The 24,966-nt window shown below is 33.8% G+C and overlaps 2 protein-coding genes across 2 annotated transcripts in view; one reads left to right on the top strand and one right to left on the bottom strand.

Moving 5' to 3' along the window:
- LOC135838809 (protein timeless homolog) overlaps nucleotides 1-24,966 on the bottom strand; it is a 400,385-nt gene that overhangs the window by 97,398 nt on the left and 278,021 nt on the right. The gene's annotated exons all lie outside the window — the stretch shown is intronic.
- The window catches only part of LOC135838794 (leucine-rich repeats and immunoglobulin-like domains protein 3), a 66,918-nt gene continuing 45,004 nt past the window's right edge, over nucleotides 3,053-24,966 (top strand). Inside the window, exon 1 of the mRNA XM_065354552.1 lies at nucleotides 3,053-3,557. The gene's annotated coding sequence lies outside the window, so the exon portion shown is untranslated. The remainder of the gene's footprint in view (nucleotides 3,558-24,966) is intronic.

The following is a 24,966-nucleotide window of genomic DNA, read 5'->3' as shown; positions in this document are numbered from 1 at the left end:
TGACAATCTGGAACTTTCAAAATTTTGCTGGAGGCTCCAGAACATCTTAAAATCACCTCTGATCGACTAAAAATGTTGAAATTGAGGTATAAAGTAAATTTTATCTTTTCCAACTTTATTGGGTAAAATTTTGTGGAAATTTCGTCTTTCAAAAATCTGCTGAAGGCTCCAAAACTGCTCAAAAGTCAAAACAGTTCGAAACAGTTTTCGATAAATTTTCAGAGGTCAAAACTAAAAAATACATATTAAATTCTTCGGTTTTTATAAGTCAATTTGGTAAAATTTTGATTCATTGAATTTTTGGAAGGCACAAATTAGATTTCCAAATTTCACAATAATCGAAAAATACACTTTGGCCCTTATTTTTATGTGCCTTTTCAATTTATGTGCAGCTTTGTCTGGTTTGAAAAAAATTCTGAAAATCTTTTCAGATATTTCCTCAACTTTCAAAAGTTTGACAAAATTCGAGAAATCAACACGATGAAGCTCAAAAATCTGTTTCTGAGGCTGAGATGTGGGTGATACAAATTCCAGATCGATTACCTAGAATTGACTGTAATCGTAGTCTCTTTTGAAAAGTTTCAAAATTTCCATGGTCTCTGAACCTTGCAATCAAGTAGCCAAAAAATTTACTTTGAGGCTAATTTTTTCTTGAAAAAAAAGCACAATTGACATGGAAAGAGTACTTTAAAACATTGTACATATTTCTCGGACATTCGATGCTGAACCTCTCATTTTGAAAATATTATTCGCCAAAAAAATAGTTCTTAGAACAAACAGCCTATAATTTCATTATTATCTAGTTACTTTTAGCCCCAAGAATCAAAGAAGACTGTAATTTAAATCGCTTTGGTGTCTTCGGGGAAATTTAAGTTCATCTACTCGATGATTTTTAAAAGCTTTAAAATAAATTATCATAAAATTTGACTTTTTTCAAATTTTTTGCAAGTGAAAATTTCAAAACTTTAAATCACACATATTTGAGTGATTAGATTTTGAAGGAACATTTTTGGAATTTTCACTTCGTTTTTACGAAAACTTGATGAAAGTTTCAGAATGTTTTAATCGGTTTGAGAAGTCAAATTTCGACAGTTGGGTAATTCTCAAAAAAAGGTAAAAATCGTGTACATGGCAAATTTCTCAAAGGTTTTAGCATGAAATTTTTTTTTTTTTTGGTCCATTCAAGGATCATCCCCCACACATTTCACATTATGGTACTGAGATTTTTAGCCCCTCCTTTCATTGGTGTACATTCGATTTTATACCCCAAATGTCCTTCGACTTGGTTGCCACACGTCATGTTTTTGAAAATGAATGTTATAAAGTGTCATGAACTTCATTTTTTTGGGGGAAAATTGACACATTCTCATAATTATAGAACACGAAGGTCCATTATTGCGCAAATTGCAATTGGAATAAGTCCATAGGAAGCTCACATTTCACATTTGAAAACTGTCACACACTTTTTGCGCAAATAGAGCAATTTTCAATTATTTTTGGTAGCTTCCCAATCTAACATTTTTTTCTGGCGAGCGGCTGCACTGGTTCACTGTCCTCATAAAAATGTTACCCCGCGATGTTATTTTCAAAACCTACGCAATGGCTCGTTCTGATCGTACTTGTCTCTGAAAATATGATATTTCGCAAAATCGGTGTCCTTCGGCTTGCCTTTTTATTTACCCTGATGAACCCGCCAAAAACGATAATTGAGAAAGGGAAGTTATTCTACATGATAAGTACACATTTATTACGTGTTAAAAATCGAATAATGTCCAGTAGGTAAGGCTAGAAACGAAAAAACGTTGAGATTGTCCTTCGACTTGTCCAGCGCCCATTTGTCCTTCGACTTGGCCAAATTTCAGACAGCTGTACTTTACTCGCGCTAGTCGACATATTACACGATAATACAAGCAAAATTTGACATTTTCTCCCTCCCCACACCTCACCTCTACCTCTACCGAAAAAATAAGTCCAGATTCGAACTCTGCGGCCTGAAAAACATAAATCGACATATTACACGATAATATAAGCAAAATTTGACATTTTCCCCCTCCCCACGCCTCACCCTCCACCTCTACATAAAAAATAACTCCAGATTCGAATTCTACGACCTCGAAAACATATCAATCGACGTATTAAACATCGATGAGAGTCAAATCCTAATTATCGCTGTTTTAAGGGGGCCAGGGTCCACAGTGGGGGGATTGAATTGAGGCCAACACTAGAAAAGGGATCTGCATGGGACACCTATACAAATGATTCCCACTTGAAATTTTCCAAAAAAAGGATTTTTATTTTTCAAAATTATGCACATCAAAATTGATCTTTTTTTTGAGAATTACCCAGTTAAATACTTAGATCAGCTGAACTTTTTATTTATGGAAAATCGAGAATTTGAATACGATCACTCGGAAATTCGCAATAAAGTAGAAGCCATCATCCCAGTAAATTTCGTCAGAATTTGAAACACTTTACTCTCTCTCAAATATAAATCTTACGAGTTAATTGATTGAAAAATCGAATTATTTGTTGCTTTGTAACTTTTAAAAAAATATACCTGGAAAATAAAAAAAGACACCTCTACTCATTCATACTTTACTCGCTGCAAACGAGTAAGTACATTTCCAAAAAAAAAAAAAACAAAAACAAGAAAAAACGTTCTTTTTGCTTCCTTAACCCCTCTACCCTCTACCAGCCCATCTCTCAACCATCGCCTCATCGAACCTATCTCCCAAACACCATCAGACCTGTAAATGCACATCATTTTCCATCACATTTTCATCATTTTCAAACACCAAAAAAAAAAATCAAAAATTCCATTCATACCTTTTCGCCACCAGGGTGTAAAATCGTGAACAAATAATTGATAAATATTTCATCATAGGTTATCATCGAGACAGTACGATTTTCAAAAAAAAAGGGGGGTAAGGGGTGATGATGATATTCGGGGGTACGTAGCCGTCAGGGGGAGTAATTTTTACACGCAAGTGTCACTAAGAAGTTGTTTCACATAAAAGCATCCGAGTCGTCGTTTCTCACGAGGAGGCTGGATCAATGTTCCAGGAACTTCACATTCGAGCGGCTGCAAACGTAGCAGTTTTATGTCCGCATCGTTCGCGTTAGGACATTAGTGATTTCGTGCGCTGTTCGGGTTACTACATTCGACGTGTTCGAAAATACTCGTACTCGTATTATTTTTCCTATACCCTTTAACCATGAAAATAACTCGTCGTCGTAGTACAATGTGTTTCCGCGTTTTTACTATTTTTTTTCAACGGTGAGTGTTTTTAATTTTTTTCCAACTGAGATTTTTTTTCCTGAAAATATAAAATACTCGCGGTGGTGAAGATAAAAAAATCGCGAGAAAAAATAATTATTATGCAGATTTATTCGTCGTGTTTTGCGACAGCACACGTCGTCGTCGTTGGTTTGTTCGTTATCGCAATTCGAGTTACTAATTAATCTTCGTTACGCGTATATACGTTTGTCATCATTCGAGGAAATTTTTTTTACCCCGATGAGAATTTTTTTTCACATCGTTGCCAGCGAGTTATCGCGTAAGTATACCTGTTTATTTTTTTCTGCGTTGAAAAAAAAAACTTTCGCATGTCAACGTCGTGTCGTCTCTCGGTAGCCACCGACGACGTTTCAAAAAAATCAACCTATCGTCGGGATAAATTTCTACCTAACATTATTTATGATTTTTTTATACCTCGTTCACGTCGTCGTGACACTTCATTTTGACGAAAGAAATATCCTCTTTAATGGAGAAAAACTATATCGATTCTTTTCTCTCACCTCTCTGGGCGACTTAATAAACTATACATGTACACCTACATACGACTATGGCGGTAAAAAAATGACATCGGTATGAAAAATACCTCTAGAGAGATTTTGAAAAATTAATCTCGACATAGATTTCACACCTGCGGAGGAAAATTGCGATAAAAAAATGCACTAGAGAGACGACGACGACGAAATTCGATACACATAAAAAAGTTAATATCGTAAAAAAATCTTATCATAGTGTGGTGTGTTTTACTCCGGTGTCATCGTCGTTAACCGAATTTAAATGAATTTAACGTAATAAATATCCTTTGTGGGGAAATTCTCAACCGGGTAATCGCAATTATTGGCGGAAAACGCGGTAACTGTGCGAGCATGATCTCAGGTTGACACATGTTACTGTATAAAACACCGCGTCGTAAGCGTTAAAATAAATTTTTATGAGTCGTATAAACCGAGCCAATGTAACCCAATAAAATGGAATACAACCCGTTAAACGAGATCGTCAAAATTTTAAATAAATTTCACTTTATGAGCCCGGCGTACTGTTCTGCGAAATGTATCGGGGTGTCAGACTTCATAGGTAGTTATGTAAAATCGAATAAAAAATAGGGGGAAATTTTCAAGAGGAGTGCTATGAGACACACCAGGACTGTCGTATGACTCTGCGATAGTTCAAAACAAATTGTGAGAGGAAAAAATTAGACACACCTGTTGAAAAATGGCAGAATTTTTTTTTCAAGGAAATTGAATTTAAAATGAGGATACGAGGGAAAAAATTCGATAGTGGTGAAATTTTCTCTTTCGAGGTAGAGTAAAAAAAAATTCGTCTCCAAGAACAACATCTGCTGCTGCAGTGTTCTGTATATTTTAAAATTGGATGTTGGAAAAATTTGCAAATATTCCAAGAGAACACCAGAAAAAGGATCATAAACGAAGGAAAAAATAAAAAACAAGGAAATATGCAATTCCCAAAAATGGTAGTTTTGAAATTTCTACTCAAGTGAGCTGCAATTGAACACAAAACATTGAAGAAACGTTCAAAAATAACCAAACTGAATCACAATCGTAAAAAATATCAATCATGATGGTGATGAATGATCAAGAATTTTTAAGAAAAGTTCCACATTTTTGAACTCCAGATTCCCAAAGAAAATTTTAATATCTACTAAATTTTGGTGTTTTTAACAACAAGGTAGCTCCAAAATGTTTTTCGACTCAGATTTTCCCTTCTCAAATTTTCAAAATTGTAACCCACTTTCCACTACAAAAAACTTTGCTAATTTGTTTTCAAAATGAAAGAGAGCAAGATTTTGCTTTAACGATTGAAACAAAAATGTAACATTTTTGGATCAATTTTAGTAAATTTTTTTGAAGACATGCAAATTTATTTTTCGAAAATTGTTTTTAAGAAATAAAAAAATATGTTTCTACGCCAAAAAGACCACATAAAAGAGAGCAAGTGCTCAAAAAAATTTTCAAATTACTCATTTGGAATTTTTTAAAAAAGTTCAAAACTTGATCCTTGAATATTTTAGGGATGATTGCTTGATTTTTGAGCAGATTTGTTGACTTTCTTGTTACAATCAAATCTCAACGTGAAAAATTTCAGCACTTTCTTGTCGGTGGTCACACTGGAACAAAGAATCTGTCCTCTAAATCAAAATTAGTACCATTTCGCTGAATTTTCGAGAATTAGGTGCACTTTTAAGGCGAACGTTCAGAAATTGTGCAGTTTCACGAGCAAAAAAAATAATTATACTTGTAAATACTTCGAGAAACAAAAACTGACATGTGAAAAAATGTTTACCTTCCTCGAAAATTTTGAATTCAAAAAATTACTCAACTAAGCACGTAAAAAATCGTGAAGAAAAGCTCTAAAAATTCAAAACAAAATCAACAAAATTGAAGTGAATAAGAACCATTCCTTCAGAATTAATCAAAAAAATCATTATAAATTAAGGAAAAGTTCCATTTTTTTTCAATAAGTGATAATAAATGAGACAAAATGTATTTTTCCCCCACTCAAACCACAATAAAAAAAATTCAAATCTGAAATAGTGTATTTTGCGGGGGTTTTCAACCAATTTATCTACCCCCCCCCCCAAATAACAATAACTTGAAAACACAAAACCTGAGCAAAAACTTTCACAGCAAATTTCGACCAATTTCGTCTCCAAAAAATGAAAAAACTCAATGCCTTGTTCTGTTCAATTCATGATTTTTTCACTCTAAAATCAGCACAAGTTTGAAAAATTCTAACTCTTTGAAGTTTTCTACAATTTGAACAGTTTTGAATTCAAATTTTGAAAAAAAAAAGACAATCAGAGAGGTTTTTTAAAAACTTCAATCGGACAAATTTGATGTCTTCATCAGATCACATTTCCCGTCAGAAAAAATTGGACCATTCGCAAAAAACATGTTTTGAAGACTTTTCGAAGTTTTTGACCGATAATCAATAAAAGGGGAACTCATCAAACCGAAATCTTGTTGCAAATCTGCCATCGTTGATCCCATTTCGTTATCTTATTTTGTTCTCAAGATATGAATTTCAAAACGCATCCAAAAAAATTTCAAAAACATGAAAAAATCAACGTTTTTATTCGCAGTAAAAAAAATTAGGTGCCTCATAAAAGTTTCATTCAAGTCGAACCCTCAAACGTTTTAAAAAGATTGATGGCGAATTTTTTCGTCAATTTTTTCCTCAAATATTTCAAATTCTACGAAATTTCCATTGATTTTTTATCAGTTATAAAAAAAATTTACGAAAAAATTCCCATTCATTTTTTTAGCTGTTTGAAGGCATGAATCTATTGGAAAACTTGGACGAATTTTCTTGCAATGAATAAAAACATCTTGTAGTTCGCAAAACGTTGATTTTTCAGCGTTTTACACAATTTTTTTCTCAAATTTAGAATCTTTTTTTGGAAATTTTCTCAACTTTTAGATAATCATTGCAACATTTTATAAAAACAACCTGAAATGAAAGAAAAAATTATGTTTTATTTTTCAATCTATCATCGTGATGAAATTTTGAAATCAAATTCATCTAAATTTTCCAATTCAGTCTCAAAATCCGAAAAAATGATTTTTTAATTTTATGCAAATAGAATTTAAAAGATTATAATAATTTTACAAGATTCTTTTTCAAGTTTTTCAGGCACATTCTTTCAAGTGATTTCAACCTTATTTGACTAAAAAGTCAAAGAGGCAAGATGAATAATGTAATAATCAAGTTCTCCTCTCTTTTCCACAACCTCTCATCTTTTTTTTTCAAAAAATTCCCAAATTATTTTACCATTAAGAACAAAAAATTAACTCATAAAATTTTAGAAAACAAAATCGAATCAACAGACTCAAAAAATAAATAAATAAAATGAAAACAATACAAAATTTCCCCTCCATCTCTTGAAATTACACAACTGAACCGAGTTCAAGAGGAATCGAAAGTAATTTTCTAACCAATATCCACAAAAAAAAAACAAGACTAGATATCAATTTAGCCCTAGTGAAAAATTTTACGATTCGGTGGACAAATATTTTTTTTCTTGAAAAATTTAACCTCGGTTGAGAGAAAATGTTTTTAAAAATTCATACGCCGTCTCAACGCTGTAGAAAAAAGCGTGTTTTTCAAAAATGAAATTTTCGATGATTAATTTCCCATTTTTTTTTCAAGCCACTTTGTTTACTGAAGTGAAAAAAAAGGAATAAAAAAATTAATATTAAGCTACGCAACTCGTCTAAATTTTTTCAACCTTCTGAAAAATAGCAGCTTTAAATAACTTACAGAATATTATAAATATTTTATAGGTACTTGAAGGTTTTTTTGTTTTTCATAAAGGTTTCTCTGTTCTTAATTTTTCGTAATCTTTAACGCTATTTTTTTTTTTTTTTTTTTCAAGAAACACGTTGAGCATTCAGTTTTTTTTTTTTAAATCAAGGTTTGGGCAAAAAAAACAACTCGCTGAATTTCAGAGAGAAAAATACAGTACCAAAGAAAAATCCAACAATGGAAAATTTAATGACTAAGTAAATTATACAAAAATAATCTAGCTTCATCATACCAAAAAAAAAAACATTTTTTGACGAAGTTTGGTAACTTTTTGGAATTCGTATGCCAAAAATCCATTCAAATTGAGATCATCACAAAATCATCAAAAATGTGGTAATCCAGCAGAAAAAAATGAAAACACCAAAACTTATCACAACAAATCATCATTCAGTCTGTTTCACTTTGAACCCCCCCCCCCCCTCCCCCTCATCCAACCAAAAAAACACAACAACAAAAAATAACACAAAACCAACACCTCCTCCACACCACATCCGTTGAAATTCTCTCATCTTCCATTTCCAAAATCTAAAATCTTCAAAGAAACCCATCTCATCCCCTCACTCCTCCTCCTCAGGACACTATCTCATCTAAACAATTTCCACGCTTTCAACACTGCCAACACCACCAAACGACCCAATCCGTTAACATGTTTTCATCTCTCTTAGGGTGAAAAAAAAACGCCCACCTTATTGGACCATCACGTAATATTGGCAAAATCGAATCATATCCGACTCGCATCAGTTTTGTACTTCTAGGTGCGATGAGACGACCAGACCATAGAGATGAAATTCGTACTACGATGCAACCAACGTAACATTTACTTAATCTCCAGAGTGATAGGGTATAAAAAAAGTTGGGGTCTTTTGCCGGTCAAAAGATCCTTTGAAGTGTGATAATATCGCTAAAGCAATTGTTGTTCGACGTGTTTCTCAATTTTGCTAACACAACGATGTAGTACAAGGAAGAAGCTCCCGCAGATAAATGACGTTCCAGTCCAGACTATATATAGACTGTGGAAAGAAAGAACACGACGACGAAGCCAACTTCAAAACATAAAATACCCCAAAAAACATAATAAAAGTTGCCATTTTCACATCCTAAAAAAGAAAAAAAAACTTACGACCGAATTACACGGTTTGGAGAATTTTTCGTAATGGGTGGGAGGTTGACTTTTTTTTTTGCACAAAAATCTCGTCGTATTTTTGATCGTATAACAACGTAAAATTATCAAAACTTAGATGAACTCGTCTTTTTAAGCGAAAAAAAATCTATATTCGTAAATAAAAATTCTGAAAGAAAAATAACGATAAGAATAACCCGACTTTACGATAAATTTCTTCTTATTTTTTGGTTAAAAAAAAAAAAAAGAAAAAAAAGGAACCACGAGACTTGGCCGCGTATACGAATACGTTATAGGGCAGTAGCAAAAAACCCCCTATACGTTAAACTACAGACTAGAAATAATATCACGCTCGACCTTATTTTTCAGTTCTGCTGTTTTTGGAATATTTACGACCTACGATATATTTTCAAAGCATATTTCCGTGTTTATCCTTTTTCTATGCTGTGAGCAAATTTCGACACACACAGGAAAAGACGAAGCGAAATGTGAAACGATGAGATGAAGAAAGGGGGAGTAGTAATTCGACGACGCATCATATCGTTTTTACTCAGTTCGTTAAACTCGAATCATAATATGTATTGTAGAGTGGATGACGAGGGATGGGTGGAGGAAGGGAGGCAGCCTGGGCGACATTTTGGTTGGCAGTCACGACCGCGAATTCGGGTCAAATATTAGAGTAGTAATTTTACGCGGAATGATCGCGAGCTAATTTATTTAACTCGCTGTCATCGTAAATCTGTTCATTTATATGGAGAGTCGACTTTTCCAAGCGAGGAATTCCGTCACGACGACGAGTGCAGCTTTTGGCCCGCCGATCTTACCCCTGTGGTGTATTATATTATGCCCTCTTGTATAGTTGATAAGCTCGACTTCGTATTAACAATGATGTCGATGCGGTGCAAATGCACTGTACTGGGTTCGAATAATGTTGCCATCTTTTATGGTATTCGAGGGTGGAAAAAAATCTTCTTTTGGGGAATACTACAACGTACAATACCACGGTACGATGGCTATAGGTAGGTATAATCAATTCAACGCGAACGTTAAACGTACAAGAAGGCGTCTTTGAACTCGGTTTAATTCCATTGGGATATCGTCGAAATGGTCTAGATACAACTGTAGCTTCCTTAATTCGTCCACTGCATCGTAATCGGATTACTCAGCGAAAGGGGAGATCACCGGGCCATGTCCTGGTTCGCGACACATTTACTCTACATATAATCCCAGCCTCTTCGACTCGTCCTCAATTTTCAGATCAGGCAAGCCAGCCACCAAGAGCCCAAATACCGTGGTATAAAATTACAAATTGACTCGATCGTTCAACGTGTATACGACGAAAAACACCTTTTATTTTTTACACGCAAATTTAGAAATATTACTGACGTTTTACTCTCTGCTGGTCCTGTTTTCCTTTTTACCCCCCCCCCCCCACTATTTACCAGACTGATGGAGAGTAGAAAGTAGGGGGAAAAAACGAGACACCTTTAGCACGACCGACGTTGCTTCTCACGAGGTTAATAAATTTTAATCATTTTCGCCTCGAGCCGCCAATTTTATACACTCGATTCCCCAATAAACCTTATTCTTATTGATCGTCGTATAATGGGTGGCGAAAAACACGAAATTGCATTATTACGGTATTATTAATACTGTAGGACGGCTTTTACATCCCTTTGCCTTTTCCATTTTCATTCATTTTGCCCCGCAGCGTCATCGTTCAAAAGACTGAGGAAAACTTCTGTTTAATGTTTCTCCGCGTTCGTCGACGTCGTCGTTGTCGGCTTGATTTCTTTTTCGTATTATTTCTTTGCTTTTTTTTGGATGAATTTCTTTCGAGAAATTAAACCGCTAACGAAAATGAGTATTCGATCTGAGAAAAATCGAAATAAAACGCGAAAATACCTCGTTGTCAAATTTCAAGGATGCCAAAGTTCATTTTTCTAGCTTTTTAGAATTTTTGAAAATAAAATTGAAATCAAAATTTTATCTCAAATTGAGCAACGAGTAGAAATGAAATTAGGAATATTTCTCGTTTTTACCCCTTCTTCTTCTAATGATAGATTAGAAGCATTTTAGAGCTTTTTTGAGCAGATCTGGAGCTTTCAGGAAAGTTATGGAAATTACGATACAACGTACGTACACGAAATTTCGCCCATTTAACTAAGAAAGCTGACGTTTTGTACAACTGGGCAAAATTTTGTAGGTATCAATAATTGTAATTATTTCTGGAATTTTGCTTACCTGGAGGCTCCAGAACTGTTCAAAATGGCTTGAAATTGCGTCGAATCTATTTCAGATGGGTCAAAATTCAATTGTGCTAATTTTTTTTGTTTAATTTTATTTTGATGAGAGCTTTGATTTTTCAAAATTTTTCAAATCTTGAGAAATAAACTCAAATACCTACCTGAAATCTTGGTTGTTGAGGGTGAATTCAAATACGAAAAACTGAGACAACATGGCCTCAGAGAATTTGAGTGAAAGAGACAAAGATCACATTTTTTTTTAGAATTTAGGATGGGGGGTTAAAATTTATTCGAAATAACACTTTTACAAATCAACATTTTACTATTTTCAACAAAATCGTAAAATACAAAACACAAAAAAAAATCGAAAACAGAAAACGAATAGTACATAGAATATTTTAGAAAAAATAGAACTCTTGGGAGGAAAACGTTCCAAATATTTCAAAACAAGAAGACAGGTCAAATAAAATCCTTTCATTTTCAAAAAAAACTTGAGGTGATTGTAAAATCTCAAGGTTCATTGAGAAATTAGGAATTGAAGATGTTTTCTGCAATTTCACTTGAAACCAGAATTTCTATCGGGAAATTTTTTCAAATATATCAAATCGAAGAATAAGGTAGGGAGGGAAGGGTCAAAATTGATCAGAAACAAAGTTTGATTCAAAAATGAAAAAAACAGGTCTTTCAACGGAAATATTTTTTCTGGATTTTTCGAAAAGGGAAAAAGGTGACAATTAATGACCAAATCAAACAATTTTCATTTTTAAAAAGAATTAAAAACCATGTTTGAAAATGAAAAATTCCAAAAAAAGAGGAAATCAAAATAATGAGAAAAACAGTTTTTTTTTTTTTTGGCAATTTTAGAAAAAAAACAGAGCTTTTATCCGGAAATTTTTTAAAATGTATCAAATCAAAGAATAAGTTAGAGAGGGAAGGGTCAAAATTGATCAGAAACAAGGTTTGATTGAAAAATGAAAAAAACAGGTCTTTCAACGGAAATATTGTCCGGATTTTTCGAAAAAGGGAAAAAACTGATAATATAATTAATGACCAAATCAAACAATTTTCATTTTTAAAAAGAATTAAAAACCATTTTCGAAAATGAAAAATTCTAAAAAAAATGAGGAAATCAAAATAATGAGAAAAAACAGTTTTTTTTGGCAATTTTTTTGAAAAAAAAACAGAGTTTATGTTTGGAAATTATTTTCAAATGTTTCAAAGGGGTGAGCAGAGAGGGAAGGGTCAAAGTTTTGATTAAAAAACGAGAAAAGCAGAACATTCAGCACAAAGGAATGGTAGGAGCGGGAGGAAGGAGGAAGGGGGGAGGGTCAAAACTGATTCAAATCATTTTTTTTTTCAAAAAAAAAAAATAATAAAACTTATTTTTTTTACAAAAAATGTTCCAAAAAAAAGAATAGGAAAATTTCAAAGTTTGATATATATATTTAAAAAATGAGAAAGAGCAAGTTTTTTGCAATTTCACAATATAAGAGCAACATAATTATTTAGTCAGTAAATTTTTGAAAAATGTTTCAATCAGAAATAAAAGGAAAATGGCTGAAATTTGTTTAAATCAAAATGTTTTCATTTTCAGAAAAACAACGATAAAAGGTGAAAAAAAATTCAAAATTTTGAAAGAAAACGTGCGAATATATTAAATGGAAAATTGAAAAATGTGTTTGGAAAAAATTGGACAATGCAAGACTTTTTTTCCTAAATTTTCAAGAAAACTGGGCCTTTCTGTCACAAAAATGGAAAAAAGCAAGACTTTTAATACCCTAGCAAAAAATACCAAAATTTTAAAAAATGTTGGAAAATTAAAATAAATTATTTTGAATGTTAATTTTGAGCTAAAATAAAAATAATAAACTCAAATTAAATCCCGCAGTCCTCGTTAGCCCACTTTATCGGAGAAAGTTAAAAACTGGGAAGAAGATGAGACTATTATGAGGGGTTGAATTAATTTATTTTCAAAATGGCGATCTCAAATTAGCGAAAATTGACTTGTCACATCATAATGTCATAATCTTTCGACCTCTTTTCCAAAATTAGAGATGCTAAGAGGCTTGGAAGGGACATTAGACACTACTGTCCAGAAAAATAAGCAGATAATCGAACTCAGGTCCTTCGAAAACTCAACAAACAATGCTTCAAAAAAATAGGTAGGGAATATATGCTAACTCAGAACCTCCAATTATTTTCGAACAATCAATGACACATAATTTTCAATTTTTTTTGAACCATCATCAAAATTAGGGACACTTGGACACTCAAAGATGCCGAAATCCCATTTTGAAAAATCGTTCGATGAAGAGTATAAAAACAGGGTGTCTAACGAAACTCCCAGACAAAAAATCATGACTTTTTCATGGCCTATTTTTCATATTTTTACCCAGTATATAAGTAATAATAGCCTATATTTTACTTGTCGAACAGGGTTTGCCATTTTTTACAGGATCAAAAACTAAGTATTTCAGTTAGGTATTTCATTTTTCTGATTTTTTCAACAAATTTTTATTTTTTTTCCATTTATTTTTCCAATTTTATGGGCTTTTAAAAAAGTTTTCAAGTGTGTTTCGAGCAAAATTTATGACTTATTCATGACTTTCATGACCGTTAAACACCCTGAAAGATCATTCCTCACAGTTATTTTTTCAATTTTTCAATTCCAGCTTTCAACTTTTGTACTAAAAATCACAAAAAAAACTCAAGGTTTCACCTTGAAAGATCATTTGCAAAATTTTCTGAATTCATTTGCGGTTCAAATAGAAAAAAATGAATAAAATATCAAGCATCCAAACCAAAAATAAAACCACGAAGAAAATTCGCCCCAACAAGCCGCATCCGCGACGCTTCCCTCTTCGGTATTTTTCCTGCTCAACTATTCGAAAAGCCGACTTCCTTTTTCGACAAAGACGATGAAGAAATTACGTCGATGAATTCGATACTTTGTAATATCGTAGCAAGGCATGCACAGTAAGTATAGTACATAGGAATAGGTACACGAATGAATGCGAACGCTGAACTCGTACAGCCTCGAAGCCGGCAGTCGTTTTCCTTTCGTAATATTTAGTACCTTATGACTTCAGTTCGTACAAACCGAGATGAAAATGCTTTTGTAATATTTCACCTCGATTTTTGCCTTTTGAGAAGAAAAATTCCTACGTCGAATTACTCGTATATTTAATTAAATTTCTACGCTGCTTTCGACCGAATTACCGCACAGATACGCTTCTGCGTTTATTCGCCAGCATAAAAACCTCGTCCGAGCTAAAAATTCTCTAATTATGTAAAAAAAAAATGAGGCTTTTAACGACATATCGATACATAGCGAGTAAATGAATAAAAAAAAATTCCTGCGAGAGTCGACACGCCGCCCAAGGCGCAAAAACGCTTCGAAAACTAAATAAAGCTCACGTCGTCGTCGTCGTATACTATACTATAGCATCATTTAGAGATACACGAGCATACCTACCTACCATTCTCTTCATCGTCATCGTCGTGCTGCTAAACACGCAGCAACCAAAACCTTATACACAGAGCTTTTAACGTTCATGCTTTTTTAATGAATACTTAGAAAGAGCTTTAATTATAATGAGATTACTGATATTACGCATCTCGCGACAACCACGATGAATAAGTAATTTGACGACGACGACGACGACTACGATGATGATGACGAGTAAAGCTTTGCAAATATATAGGGTACCTACAATTCTTACTTCTAGTTTTTGCTCAAGCTCTCGTCTCTCTCTTTGCTTGCTGCCATCTCGGTTCTCGGTCACATTTATGAAATAAACCGCAATACTACGAGTACATTTGCGCTATTGATTGGCCTGGTATTTTTATTTTACGCGTCGCCCAATTGGCCCGGTGCCCGGATATATTCGCGGCGCGTAATAATTGATAAGCGCGATTATACGAATACGTACGTACTAACCCTTTTCCGAGTTCGAGGATATTTTCACGGTGAATACCGAATATGCTTGTAGTATTTTTGCGTATATAGTACGATCGATAATCATCATTATACGTTTTATATTGTGCTTGACCTTACAGTTGTGGGGTTTTCGTAGATTTACTTTGGTTGAGATGCGAAGAAATGCAAATCGAAATGAAATACGAAATACGAAATTTTTGAAGGTATTTTAGCATACTTAAATTACCAAAAGTCGACATATTGCGCCATTTTTGGGTTTTTTCTTGAAATCATGGTGGAGGGGGAGGGGTCACTGAGGAGACTGTTCCAAAAAGTAAGCGAATATTCAAACTCAGAACTCTAAAAAACCTTACAAAAAAATTTTTCCTGAGAATATGGCCATGTTTGGGCGGAGATTGCTGAGAGAAGGGATTTAGAGGAGCTGAATGGAAAAAATTAGTAAATTTTTCAACTCAGCCCCTTCGAATTTGCAAAAGTCGATACAACACTTAATTTTTTAAGTTTTCTATGAATTTTGAGCCGAATTCGGGACTCTCGTACCCCCAAAGGCGTTGATATCCCATTCAGGAAATTGGTACCGGTAGGTCAAAAAAATAAACGGAGATGTTTCTCAGCTGTATTTTTTTTAAACTTCCAAATGGTAGCTTTCAGCTTTTGCAATTAATTTAAAAAGTTGAGCTTTCACAGAGGAAGCTACTTTTGAGCTTTTCCATTATTGTATTATATTCAGAGTCCCGTGAATACTTTTACTCTAAGAAGCCAACCAGTCTCAATATACATATGACTCTTTTTCGGTAGTTTTACACAAAAAACTCGAATAGGTACGTGAAAATAATGAGGACCCCCCCCCCCACTCCCTTGAAGGATTAGTACGGAAATAATGATAGTAACAACGACATCGAAGGATTCAACATCACTCCATTTTTGGTTCAAGTTGATAAAAATAGTAAATGAACAATTCATCGAGTCGTATGTATTTACGGCGAATCAAGTATGCAATTTTATTAACGTCATCTGCTCATACTCGTATTTACGGCGAACCGAATAGGCAATTCTTTCGACGCCTTCAATAATCTGAGAAAATTAACGCATCATTACGTAGGTAACTTTCTTAAATTAACGTTGTCAAGTATCACATTATTGTTCTCATTGACAGTTTTTTGAAATTTATTAACAAACTAAAACAAAAGCAAAATTTAAAAAAAAAGTTCATAAATTCCTTCAATAAAAATATTTCAAAAAAATGTTCAAAAATTTTCAACCGAACTTTCATTGCTTATTTTTGAGTGAAAATAAAGAGCATTAAAATAATTTAAAGTTTCCAAAAAATGACAAAATTTTAGGAAAATTTGGAAAAATTTTTAAAAAATTGCACGAAACGTCATAAAAAGAGTAAGAAATACCTATATCTAACTTAGAATACAATAAAGAGCATTAAAATCAATGAAAATTACCAAAAACTGATGAAGTTTTAGCAAAGTTCGGTGAAGTTTACAGGAGCCTTCAAAAAACATCGAAACGTGTCGAAAATCGTAACAAAACACTTCAAAACTAATGGAAATCATCATTCAAAATGATCAAAAACTAATCAAATTTCATTAAAATTTATCGAAATTGAGTGAAATTTGCACAAAGTACCGTGAAATCAAGTTGAAAATGGACATAAACCATAAAGCAAAAAAAAAATCTTGAAATCATCACCAATAATTATCAACAATTTTTGGAACTCGGGTCAAATTTAGTAATTCTGCATGAAATAATTATTAATAAATACAGAGTCAGTTTTTGATAATTTTAAAAAATTTTGATGTTTTTTAAACGTGTTTGTCATCATTTTGAAGATACCTTTTACAATGATTTTGCTTCTGATCAATTTAGACTTTTGCTGAAATTTTATCATTTTTTTTTTTTTTGGCAATTTTCAGTGATTTTAATGATTTTTAAGTGTTTAAATGTTATTTTTACGATATTTTAAAGATGTTTCGAGCAGTTCACTTAGTTTATCCATTTTTTGGTATTTTCAATAAATTTTATGCTTTTCAACTAGGTACCTACCTATTTTTATGTCATTTTTTGAAATTTCACACAGTGTTCGCTAAATTTTGCTAAATTTTCCTGAAATTTCATTAGCTTTTGATCATTTTGAATAATTTTGATGTTTTTTAAAACGTTTTTGTGCTATTTTGACAATTTTAACGACGTTTTATGTAATTTCATCTAAATTTTGCCAAAAAGTGCAATCAGCTTTAGGTGATTTGAAATGATTTTAACGCTTTCAAAAGTGTGTTAACGCCATTTTCGATACATTTTAATGACCTTTCGTGCAATCTTCAATGAATTTTGCTAAATTTTGCAGAATTAACACTTTTTTAGTCATTTTGGAAGATTTTAATACATACTTTTAAACATTCTTAAGCCAATTTGACATGTTTAGTCAAGATTTTATGTAATTTTATGCAATTTCATCGTTTTACGGTGATTTTCAATGATTTTAATGATCCAAATTTTCCTAATACCTAATGCTGATCCGCGTAACTTGATTTTTTAAAACTTGAAGGAAAAACTCATTTAAATTTCTGAAATCATGTCAAATTTTGTAAAAAAAAATCACAATTATTGAAGACTTGGAAAAAAATTGAGTTGACTTTTTAACATTTTGTCAGACTTTTAAAAACTTGGAAGAAAGTCGATCAACTTTGAGAGACGTCAACTTTCGAAAACCTAGTTGTTAGTTTTCTTTGGGAAAAAAATCTTGTTGATTTTCCAACTTTGTATCAGAGTTGTGGGGAGGGGGAGAGAGGATCATTGAATTACTAAAATTATACCTGAACTTTCAAAAATCACTTTTTGATATTTTGTCGGGCTTTTTTCAAATTTAGAATTCTGAACGTTGAGTTTGACTTGAGTAAAAAACATAATTATCCTTACCAAGGTCAAAAATGAATTTTGTACCGATCTGTAAATTCCAAAAAAAGTAAAAAAAAAAATCAAATCTTCAAAAAAGATAAGTAGGTAGCGGTTTTTTAGAAAAAGAAATCGTCTGGTGGATCTACACAATCGTCTCTCGAAAAAATCTCAATTCAACTTTTTTGGAGCCTTCGACCAGTTTTCAAATTACCCATTTTAGAAATTTCAAATTGCTCTGGAAGAACTTAAAATGAACTTTTCGACCTAAAACTTTGGTCAGTGCTTATTGAGTAGCCTCTTGACCATTTCAGGAGGTTACAGTCAAGTTCTAGGAAGGCCATTTCAAAAATAAATTTTTCACCAACTTGTAAATTCCAGATTTTTTTTAATGAAATCTTCACAGAAGGTTAACTTAATGTGGCCCTTTCATCGATTACCTGTAAAATAAAACTAATTTCAGCGATTCACAAACAAAATCACAGAATTTTCAATTCCAAACTGTGACGAAGATTTTAATTTTTTTCACTTTTTCTGGAATTTATAAAAATTTGTTGAAAATTCAGATTTCAAATGGCATTTTGTGATAAGCACCTAAAATGGTCGAAAGGGTACACATAAGGACTGATCAAAGTAATGGGTCCTTAAGTTCATTTTTGAGCTTTTCGGAGTGTTCTAAAATTTTTTCAGAAAGCTAAAAAACTGCCAGAGGCACCAGAATGGTCCAATAAAACCAATATGTAGTTGGTGATGTGTTGGATTTTAATAGAAGTAATTATTCTTTAGGTACTGAAAAACCTTTAAAATGTATTTAAAACAGCATTTTCGAATTTTTCAAACTTTGAAAAATTCGCCAAAAATCTAAAAATGAACTGAAGCACTTGAAATTTTGGTTACGGAGGTTTTAGAACAACCTCTTTCGATCTAGCTCACTCGTAGTGGTATTTAGATCGGCGAGTGCCAGTTTAAAGGTTGCTACGCGAGTCGTGAATGGGATACTCTTCCCATGAGCTGAATTTCAGCTCGATCGAAGTCGATGAATTGTGAAAGTTATCTCACACACAACACTCAATCATACCGGAATTTTTTCAGGAGTACATCCACTCTCCAAACATCCTATTTATCCAAATATTTTCAATTTTACGCAAAATTTAAGCAATAAATACTCCCATCTCGAATAAACCATTCCTTACAATACATTCGCAATTCACCTTTCGAACACTTCTCCAGCATCGAAAAAAAAAAAAATTCACGCATTTCTATTAAATCGCTTTTTCACCCGGTTATTGATCTTTTCAACAAACACACCAACACTATCGCAAACCTATTCGTCATACTCGCATAAATCCGGCGAGTAAACAATTCTTGGCACTCGTTGGCGTAATCTTTCAACTCGACGCTCGACAAGGACGTCGACGACGACGCTAAAAGTAAAAACTCTCGAATGAAAAAAAAAACCGCGAAACAGGGATGAAAAAAAAACCGAGGTCTTTGTCGTTACCACTAACACCGCAAAATGTAACCACAGTACTGCGAAACTTTTCGAGATCATACACAACACACGTAGCACAGTACGCGATTTTGACTACCCTGAAGCCATTATCAGATCAAAATTAAAGTCTGTACGAGCCGCTGGAGCGTTAATAATATATCCGAGGCGTACACCGCATCGTATACCTACTAGTGTCGTATATACTCGAATATGGTGTACTCGTAGTATCGCGACAACAACGTGAAAAACCACACACGTGAACGGTGAACCCTTCGTCGCTTCGTATTTCATTCGACAAATCTGTTGATGACAGTTCGCAGCCGTCATAGTAAATCTGATACTTGAAGAAATTGTGTCAACGATGAATACGAGATTTTTTTGGCATCCGATCTCGCCCACGAACGTTGTCCTCGTCTACGATGTCATCTTATCGACAAAAAAGTTTATCAAAAACGTCAATTTAAACGATAACAACCGTAAAAGTTGCTTCTCTTACCTTGAGAAAATAGCTAAATTTTCTACTTCGTATACCGGTATACGTAAATAAACCTTTTCTGCTTTTAAAATACGCGAACGGGTCGTAATTTTCGTAACGAACGATTTATTAATTTCCGTTCGCTACGAGAATATCGCGTCAGTAGGCGGACTACCTACAATGTGTGGGCTCGAATATTTACTCATCGTGTTTGAATTTTTCCCGAAAATTAGTTTACACTTTCGAAGAATTTTCAACAACTTTTAGTCGACTTACTCGTACCTATAGCAAAACTGTGAGAGAAAGGCTTCTACAATTTGTACAATTTCAGAAATTTCTTTCAAATTTACAATTCAACTCGACCTTTATATTTATACAACGCGTTTGCGAAACTTTCATCGACTGTGCGAGAACATCTTTATATACCTGAATTCTCTTGTTTTATGTATTTTTTCTTTCTTTTCAGTAAGCATGCCGAGTACTAAACTTGGAAAAAATTTCAAATACTCGAGTTGGTATTCTGAAGTAATTTTATTCTTCTTATGGGCTCGACTCGAGTGATAATTTATAACACGGTAATTTCAAACTTGAAATACCGTGAAATTGTTTTAAACTAGATGAAAATTTCGTAAAATGGCACGTCGATTTTTCAAACGAATGTGAGACAAAAGATGATGACATTTTTGTAAAATTTTATAAAAGTCATACAAAGAAGTGTTCAAAACATATTAAAAGACCAACTTCATCCCCTCATCATCAATTGTCTGGTTCAGTTTGTCCACATTGAAGTCACCGTATAATCGACACTTAAAAGGGTGTCTGTCTGTCTGTCGTTATGTACCTCACCGCATTCGCATAGATCATCATCAGTCAAGTGCCATCTGTACAAGTTGGATTTTGAGCGTGTTGTTCCACTTCTCAATCTATTCAGCGTTTTCCAGAGGTTGTAGGAATTTGCTCATAGTAGTGCTTCTTGGCGCTGTATTCCAGATCTGACAGCGCTCAAATTTGGTAGGAATGCTTAATTCATTTACCATTCTCATCACTTATCAGGAAACTGTGTCTGGATTTTAGTCTGCTCTCTGGTAATTCATTGTAGCCATACATGGGGTATAGGGAGTTCCGGTGGTGCAATCACTGCGAAATGATGCAGAGCTGTAAGAGGAGTTGGCCTGAGACAGCTGACAACCAATTGACAGGCTTCGCTTAGGGGTACATCTACTTTTTTAGCATGCGCTGATTGTCCCCATATCTACTGGGCATGCATATTCTGCAACTGAATAAACAGTACTAGTGTTGATGTATGCAGGACATGTGGTTTAGCTCCCCATCTGCTGCCTACCAGCTTTCAGATCAGGTTTGTTCTTGCTGCCACTTTCATTTTAGTCTTTTCACAGTGTTGTCAGTAGGTGAGTGATCTATCCAAGGTCACTCCTAGGTATTTGGGGTGGTCGGTGTGATTTAATGCAGTGTTTCCCCATTGCATGTTGAGCTGTCTCTTGACCTCTCATGGTTTTGCAGGTAGAAAGAACAGGTTTGTGTCTTTGATGGGTTTGGCCCAGTGTTGCGGAGCAGAATGAATTTTGTTCCGGGTTCAGGGTTCTGCGCCACCATGAAAAATAGTTCTGTTCAGGTTTCTTATATCGTTCCACTCCGCTTAAAAATATCGTTCCATTCTGGTTTAACCTTCCGTTCCGCTCTGACTTTTCTTTTTTGTTTTAGAGAAGGTTACATTCAGAGTACGTCAGAATTTTTGTGTCCCGAGCAAAAATTGAAGTTGAAATACCCAACATTTTGAAAAATGGTTGAATTTAGAGTGTTTTAATGAAATTTAAAGTCCATCTCATGAAAAAGAAGCACCAAAAACACCCAATGAAATTTGGAAGGTTTTACTTGGTGTTTTGACTGTTCAGGATTTGAATTTTTATGAGCTGAAAATGGTCTATTTCATGTCATTTACCATGTCTTGTTATAATTTTCTGGTTTATTGAGGAAAAATTTCAGCCAAAACACGTGTTATTAACACTACAGTCTTGCAAAATGTTCATTAAAGGTCAAAAAATTTTGTGAGGTTGGAGCATTAAAACCTCATATTTTTATTCCGGTTCAGTTCAGGTTTCGCTCCAGTAAATTTTTTGTAAGTTGCTCCAGGTTCCGTTCCACTCTGCAAACATTCTCTCAAAAGTTAGGGGTTTAGCGTTCCAGTTTGTTCTGGTTCAGTTCTGCTCTGCAACTCTGGTTTGGCCTCAGGTGGTTGGCTCTATGGTATTCATTGAGTTCTTCTATTTCCTGATTCAGCGTGTGTCTTCCACCTCTACAAATGTGTCACACTGTGCTATGAGTGCAAAGTAGTCTGCATAAAGGAAGCAAAGTGTAGGTAATGGTAGGAACTTGATTTTAAATGAAGGGCGGTTTTCCAAAAGTGGATAAGTCAAGTTTTTTGAAAATTGAGTTTTTTACGCCATTGTGTTCTATAGGTCGTATCTCACCTATTTAATGCCTAACCTACCCAAAATACCTATTTACCTACGCACAATCCAGCTTTTCTGTAAGTTGCGGATTGCAATCGTTTTTCCAAAACGCAATAAGTCATGATTACTTTGTTTTCGTTACTTTTATAGCCAAAATAGAGCTGCGATTATGGTTTTTTTAATAGATAGTACTGCAATATGTACTATATTTTCGTTTTTATTTTATTGCCAAAATGCAGATACATTTTTTTAAAATGATAGTGCTGTAGATAAATACTTAATTTTTGCCAATTTTATTGCCAAAATGCAGGTAACAATTTTTTTTTTCAATCAAAAATTTTTTTCGTAAATTTATTGCCGAAATAGTGGTAAGATTTTTTTTTTTAATCAAAAATCTTTTTTTTCAATTTATAGTGTTGTAATAGGTACTTCATTTTTGTTTAAAATACAGTTAAAATTTTTTGTAATCAATTTTTTTGGTCATATACTTTTGTATTGTGAATTAGAGTTGACTTACATCAATTTGCAACACTGGTTCTATCATATAAATGAAAACATGAAAAATCGTTTTTCCAAAAGGCAATAAGTCAGTTTACTTTTTCTGCCGCAGAAGCGCTGCAAACTTGAGTTACACCACGAAACCAACACATACGTGTTGAGATAGATCCAATACAACATGCAGGATAGGTGTCATACTCCAAGTGCATCGCGCCTTGAAATGGGCACTAAAAACGTCATTTATCTCGAAATCATAATTTTTGACTTATCGCTTTTTGGAAAACCGCCCTTCAAATGATTTTATTAGAGTTGAATTCAATTTTTTTTGTGTGGGGATGATCTAAAAATAATTTTTTGTGATGAACCCAGTTGGGTGAAAATCTGCCCTTACCCTAAATAAAAACAAGGGCAGGAATTCTGGCATTTTACACCAATACATCATCATCGAGTCGTGTAACCACTCGTGGTGGTATCGCATACAAATCAACGCGTACCCTTATGCCGAATTGGGTATTTGGGCTAACATCCTTTATGTTGGTGTTGCCTCTATCGCGTTGATGACGTATCTCATGGAAATTTATTTTCGAGCTTCCACTAGTAGTTTCCCGTTGCTTACTAGTGACATCTACACAAGCACCTTGGAGCTAGCCGGGTAGTTTGGAGACCCTGAGCTCCTCAGTGTTGACCTCTATAGACACTCGAACCAGTTTCAGCTTTTTGATTCTGCTAACAGATGGCGTGCACTATCTGTTAGCTCGGCTAATAACTGGTAGTCCCCCAGTACATATCTGCCCATTAATCAGCGTGTATTTGGTTTTTCTGCATTGAAGCGTAAAAATCTGCCACTGCTGTTAGTTCATGAAAAATTTTTTGGCTCAGCCAGGGATCGAACTCGGGTCTCCAGATCAGAGAGCGAGAACTCTCATACCCTAACCATCGGGGCAGATGATATCAAGAGAATAAGTATTTATATACTAAGCTAAAACACACACGTAAAATACCACATTTACACGCATTTTTCAGTGAGTATGCGAATAAATGTGCTACTAAACATTCTCGTAGCATTATTATTCTGTAGCTGGTTTCTTTCAACATGCAGAAATATGCCCTCAATTTAAAAGTGTAGCGCCCTTACGCAACAAAAATACGCTACAAAATATTCTTGTAGCGGGTTTTTTAGCAGAAATTTTTTTCTGAGGCGCAGAAAATGTAACAACCTGAAAAGTCACTTCAAATTACGCCCATGAATTGGCATTTAAGTATAAAACTCCAATTGAACTGCTCTTTAGGCGTTTTTATTGGCAGAAGGGCAGATTTTCACCCAACTGCGCATGAATGTTCAATATGGCTTTCAAAATGAGTTTCTTAGTGCTGAATTTGATGAGTTTTCTTGTGACAATTTCAAATATGGGTGGAAATTCATATGCACCTATGTAAGTAGTTTGGAATTCTTTTAGGGCTTCAAAATAATTTTTTCTGAGTAATTTTTTGATGCATTTTTCCATATTTACTTGAACTTTTTTTAAACAAAATTCAGTTCACATTTCTTTTTGTTGCGATTTCTGTCTAGTTAATTTGGATGTAATTCATCCTTAAGCTGTATTGGTCTTCCTCTACAGAGCCCCTAAAATTGAAAAAATTTCTGCTCTCTAAAAAAAAGAGTAAAATTTGGTAGAAGTTTTCCAAAAATGTCCAGTTTCTGTGTCAGAGTTCCTTTAAAGAACTCTCCTTTCAAGTTAAATCCCTCTCCCTCCTCCCTCCCTCCTAAAAATATTTTGAAAATTTTCTTTTATTTTTTTTATTTTTCTGACTGAGAGTTCCATATTAAAATCATATCACCAGAAATGACAACTTTTGTTTATGATACCAGATCAGCTCAAAAATGCTGGCAACTGATTCCATGGATCGAATTTAGTCTGAAAATCAATTCTATCAGATTTTCCCCTCGAGATTTACTCTTTTTGCAGAAAATTAAAATTTTCGATGAGTTATTTGGGCCATTTTCAAAAATTCGCCAAAAATAGGAAAATCAAATTCGTTAGCTCAAAATTCGATTCCAAGGTATGAATGGGCACGTTCTTTCAATGACCAAAATTTCATCTCAATCAGAATTGACTGATCGTAGAGGTCTCTTCGCCAATGATTATTTTTGCAAAATTAAATTCCCTTATTCCTAAATTAAAACAATCATCTTCCAAAAAA

This window comes from Planococcus citri, chromosome 3, assembly GCF_950023065.1.
Source record: "Planococcus citri chromosome 3, ihPlaCitr1.1, whole genome shotgun sequence".
Taxonomy (NCBI): domain Eukaryota; kingdom Metazoa; phylum Arthropoda; class Insecta; order Hemiptera; family Pseudococcidae; genus Planococcus; species Planococcus citri.
The sequence above is the reverse complement of the archived record's forward strand: the minus strand, read 5'-3'. Positions and strand labels throughout refer to the sequence as shown.